Source organism: Vipera berus (genome assembly GCF_964194415.1).
Source record: "Vipera berus genome assembly, chromosome: 2".
NCBI lineage: Eukaryota > Metazoa > Chordata > Lepidosauria > Squamata > Viperidae > Vipera > Vipera berus.
The window spans coordinates 55,167,598-55,173,787 of NC_138203.1; positions in this window are offsets into that span (position 1 = coordinate 55,167,598).

Here is a 6,190-nt window from a genome sequence, read left to right on the forward strand (position 1 = left end):
ATTCTACCAATTGTGAAAGTCATCACTGGCATGGTCCCAGCCCCAGTTGTATTTATCAGGCATAATCTGTAAATGCCATTTTTGCCTTTAGAACCTTACCTCATTACCTCATGACTGAAACATCACTATATAATTCATAGACCTCTTGAGTTAATGTATTGGCTCATTTAGAAAAATAACCAGGCACCTCTGCCTCATTAAAATGTAATATTAAAGAGTTGAAATTTGTGTATTTCGTACCTTTTTAATCACATTTTTCTATTACAAAAGTAGCAGACAAAATATATAAATATGAATAAACATTATAAAATTTAAACAACAAAGTAACAATAATAAAGGATCTAGAAGAAACTCTTGCCTAGCCCTGCATATATCTAGGAAATGGTTGTTAGCTTCATTTATCAACTTTGATGGTCTTAAGGATATGGCACTGTTGATACCCAACAACATCAATCGATTTTCTGTTCTGCAAGGTGAGTTGCAAATTTCCCAGTAGTAGTACTGCATGCTAGGGTATTTAGCAGTGCTTTTTTAACAATGAGAGGCCTGAGGGATTGATCGTGAATTTCTTTAGTTCACTAGAGAATCTTTGCTTCTTATTTTGTACTTTACTCCCAACTGAATAAGATCATTCCAAATCAACTGACATGTTTATTTTGTGGAATGCATAAAGATTAGAAGTATCAAGACATTTCTCTATGTGCTTTTTAGAATCTGCAATTTTTTTTAGATCAACAAGACTTTTCTGAACTTTAAATACTTGGGTTTAGCTAAACTCCATAACCAAAAAATCAGTGTTGAACTTCCCTTTAAAAAGTATCTATCTTTAACATATTTTAATAAATGTGACTTGCGTTTCAACCTGGGAAAGTAAGCTAGTTACACTTGTTTCTCATTTTCAGTGTATTGTTTACTGTCCTCTTTCCAAGTGCAACCTTAAAAATTAGATTCTATTAATCTGTTGCAGAAAAAAGGCATTAGAGCACTATTTCACAACTTTAACAGCAGCACAAATTTATTGGACATAATTTATTGTTCAACCAAATCTCCTCTTTCAGATTAATAAAATTGCCACCAAAGCTTTATATTATAATAGGATTGTTATTTTTTTACACCAGATTTTCCATTGTTTTAATTAATGCAAAGAAAAAAGTACCCAAATCAGGTGAATAAAGAAGTTATGGTTTGCAGCATATACATTTTAACCAAACAATTCTATACATTTCAATTCAAAAGTAAGCTTTGTTGAATTGGAAACTCTACATGTACAGAACTAGGAAATCACCTACAAGCACACAACAAGGAAGTCACCAAATGTTCAAGCTCCTTTAGGACTTCACAGGTTGACCAAAGCTTTTATGAACTTATACAAATCCTTGTATAAATATAAAAACCTATTTTCTTCCTCAATCAGAAAAAAGATAACCTTTGGATTTAGGTTAAATTATTAGTATGAGAATAATAAAATTCATAATAAAATACTATATTTTTGATACTTTCATCCCAGATATATACTCTGGATATAAACATCATTAGTTTCAAAATCATCTAAACCATACTGTGCCACAAGAAAACTTTTTTCCCCCAGCTGTAACTTGCATAAGATTAAATTTTCAAGGAAGAAATTCAGGTCCACTTCTAGAAGTTGGTTGTGGGGTGAGTGACAGCAGCATGATCAACAGCATAGTTTCTGAATAATGTGTCTCCTGGCATGTTTTTGTGCTAAGATAAGGCAGTCACCTCTTCCAGGCTTTGAAGGACCCATCTATTTAAAATAAGTCATAATGACTCATACTTAAGAAAAGGAATCCAAAGTGTTTAGTAGATAAGAAATTTGATTTCACTGATTTCTAAGACAACAATTTAAATTTCCAGTGGTTCTGCCTCAACAAACACCATCAGATTATACAGTAGATGCAATTTACTTCAGTTTTGATTGTATTAGAATCAAAAGGCCATATATAAGCAACAGATTCCACCATTAACTCTTTTTTGTGATAAAACTATATGGCTGTAAAATATGCTGGGGGTTAACACTTTCTCTAATTCGATGGTACTAATGCAAAACTGTGCACAATAGCACTATTCTGAAATGTTTTAGGATTTGAAGGAAATCAAATTTACTTCTGAATCTCGCCACTAATTAAAACTGTATTTCCCAGAGCTCTTCAGTCAGCACAGACAATTGCAGTGTGGAATTTGGAGTATGCCAAAGTTGAAAAGACAAGTTTAATTCCAAGTCATATATAAGCCCTGCACTGCAGGGGGGGAGAGTGTCTACAAGGAGGGAGGGTGAGAAAAATTAAGATGGGGTAAAAAGTGATGTGGAATAAAAATAACTCTGATGAAGGAATGGATTAATGGTTAAGGAATGGTTATGGGAGGGGGGGGAAGAGAACTCAGTCCTGGAAAATGGAATACATGAGGAAGCAATTCACCATAAACCCACCTTGATTTCATTTAGTATAAGAAAGAATAGAGCAAAAGTGTGGCAGCTTTTCAAGGTTGATGTCAGCCCTTCAAGGTAGACCAGGTGAGGAAACAGAGACCAGAAGAATCCCAGGAATGCTACTTTGTCAAGGTATAACAACAGAATCTTGTATATGTCTTTCCAGAGTCATTCCTAACATTACAAACAATAGAATTATTGCAAAAAATAAATAAATAAATACTACAATGCAAAGCATGTGATTCAATTAATAAAATAAACAGAGAAATATTTCAGTGAGTAGGTAAAGATTATAAATGATACGCAAAGTTCTAAAACAAGCTTTAAACCCAGGGCAAGTCTGGCACGTCATGATGATGTACAGTCTGTTTGTAATGAGATCATTCTGCAAATGACACAAATTGTATAATTGTATAATTTGTGTCCTTGGCATTATGGTGCCATGGTGATAATATCACTGTGCAAGTGATGTGACATGCTCTTTCTGTCCCTATAGATGCAAGTGGACATTAACAACCCAGTGTCCTATAGACATTTTGGATTTCAATCTTCATCAGCCCAAACCCCAAAAGAGCCAGTGGCAGGGAAGCATAAGAGTTATTAGTCAAACCCTGTAGAACAGTATTTCTCAATACTGTTTAATGGGTAGCCATTAAATCTAATAAAATCATTCACTGATAATATGAATATAATCAGTGAGGTAGTGTATGCTTTGAGGATATTGACAATGCCTCCACTTTCATAGCCTTTTGTTGTTCTATTTCAAAAGCATTAAAAGAGACGGCTGGTCATTTATAGCCATGTGTCTGTCGTATCTTATCAAAGTACTTGACAGTACATAGTACAGTTACTGAGGAAGTCAGTGTCTATGTTTTTCTTTTCTTTCATTGTAGCAGCTGTGATAACCAATCTTGTAGAAAATGCTCTGTAAGAATCCATGCAAATTCATGAAAGATCTCAGTATGAAAAAAGCTGGCTATTTTAAACATGAAATGACAGAAATTTTACTCAATTAAAATGTTTTCCGCAGGTAACAAAAAGTGTACTCTGAGTGATCCATTATGCTGAGCCTAAACGAATGTTTCCCCAATACTAAAATACAGTGACAATGCAGTATTTTTAGAGGGGAAGGAGAAAAACACATATTAGCTTTTACTCTTATGTACCTCATGTACCTCATGTATTTCTAGACCATTAGACCCTGAGGAGGGTGGGCTATTTCCCTCCATAATTTGGAAGAATACCTGAGTGTAGGAATTCCACTTGATGAAATAAATGCTAGCCATCACCAGATGATGAGTATTCCCAAAAGCAATAACAGTATTATACTCAATACATTTAGTATATCTATGTTTGCCTTCAGAGGCTTAACACTACTTCATACTGTGCATAGCTAGTGGGTCCGAATAGGAAATACGTATCTGTAATCTATAGAGGGTTCCTGATCTTTCACTCTATGAGAGCTTGCTCCATTTAGCCTCTGTTTTTACTAATGTATCTTAATAATGGAATGTATCTTAACAAGCTTCTTAATAAGCATGTCCTCTGGATAGCAAAGGCTTCCATAGGCATCAAACTGATAAATATGACATTAAGAGAGTGCTATGTAATTATCTGCTTCTTAAAATGGTATATTAATATATATATATTTTTAAAAATGAAGTATTTATGAGACATGTTTACGAGGGTTATGCAGTGTCTTGGATTCAAAAATGAAAAGGTTTTTTTGACCATGTGATGACACCTATAGAGCATTTGCCTACAACTCCTTTTATCAAATGCATCTTTTCCTGGAATTGTGTGGCAGTCAGGCACATAATCCTGAGAAAAGATGTTGCTGATTTAGAGACTTAGAGAGGGATGCTATATGAACACTTTCTTTTATTTTATTTATTTTAATTCCATTTATATCCTGCCCTTCTCCGAAGACTCAGGGCGGCTTACAAGCTTAGCAGTAGCCTTCATTCTATGTATATGCCTGCTTATTAGGGCTTTCACACACACCCCAGCGGCATTATTACAAAGTCAGCTTAATTGCCCCCAACAATCTGGGTCCTCATTTTACCTACCTCAGAAGGATGGAAGGCTGAGTCAACCTTGAGCCTGGTGGGACTCGAACCTGCACTAATTGCAGGCAGCTGGTGTTACTGAAGGAGGCATCATTATTATTATTATTATTATTATTATTATTATTATTATTATTATTATTATTAATAATAATAATAATAATAATAATAATAATTGAATTTTTATACCGCCCTTCTCCCGAAGGACTCAGGGCGGTGAACAGGGCATATAAATAGAAATACAAAAGTTAAAAAAAGATTAAATAATTGCCCAATAAAACAGTCAAAATATAAAACCCATTAAAACCCTAAGGTTCCCCCATCAGGCCAGGCCAGGCCAGCTTGTTCGAATAAATGGGTCTTTAGCCCACTGCTCCACCAAGGCTCTTGCCACACATTTCTAAGCATAGTTCTACCTATAGATTTTGAGTGCTTCAAGGCCCTATCAATCACAAAGGTTTCTCAAGCCCCATTAATTCTGGTGTTTTGTGCTCTTTTCTGTGGTTTCTGTTTACCCTTGTGCACACACACATTTATTGGTAAACAATCTTTCTTCAGATGGGGATCATTTCATGATTTAGATTGTCATTAAGATAATCAGAATGAAATGAAATATTCATTAAGTGAACAGAATACTAAAATGTGTGCTCTGTTGTCATAATGACTTTGCAATTCAAATGGCAAAAAGGTACTTCTTTTTCTAAAAAAAGCAATCAAGTAATATTTCAAATATGTTCATTTTGTAATTGTAAATAATTTACATATGCACATAGAGGCATTTTGTGTTAGAAGCAGTAAGATCACACCATTTTAATAAAAACACCCACTCATTTTTTTCAGGAAACTGAAGTGTAAATACATTTGGTTAATAAACTATTTCTCTTACGAAGATTTTTTCATTAGCTATCATGTAAAATTTGCAATGAAGAGAAACTAAGAAAAACTCATAATATATCAATATTCAAACCTGAGCACTTAGACATTCATTAATCATTGTGTCCTTGAAGAATTACTTTCTGCATCATTTCTCTTGTAAAAAAAACTCCCCAGCTGTCTGAAAATAAGCTATTTATGTATCTTTGACCTTAGAAGAAATGCTGTCATTTTCTTTGTGTGATGAAATGATGAAATAGAAAGAATCCCTTTCAAATTTAGAATTCTTCCGAATAGTCACTGCAACCAGATTACTGTAGGTCAGTGGTCCATGCTGACAATTCCCCGTAACATAAATTTTAATCAATTATAATTATAACACAGAAATGATTGCCCAGTTCACAACAAATAATGTTCCTGGAGAGAATTCAGGGTCATTTGGGAGGATTAGTGGAGAAATATTCCTCAGAATATTTTACTGTAAAAAACAATATCGAAAATAAAACCTATTTGCCTAGCTGAACTCTGAAAGTTGAGGAGTAAGGACTTCCTGAAAATGAATTCTTACAGAAGCCACCACTGTGGAATATGCCAAGCCATTAGTATCTCTTCTCTCTAATCCTGCTTCCTCTTCATCCAGTTGTTTGGTGTACTTTAAATGGACACTGGGATTAAATACTGTGAATATTTCCGAAGTGAACAGCCAAAGGAGAGAGAGAGAGAGAGAGAGAGAGAGAGAGAGAGAGAGAGAGAGAGAGAGAGAGAGAGAGAGAGAGAGAGAGAGAGAGAGAGAGAGAGAGAG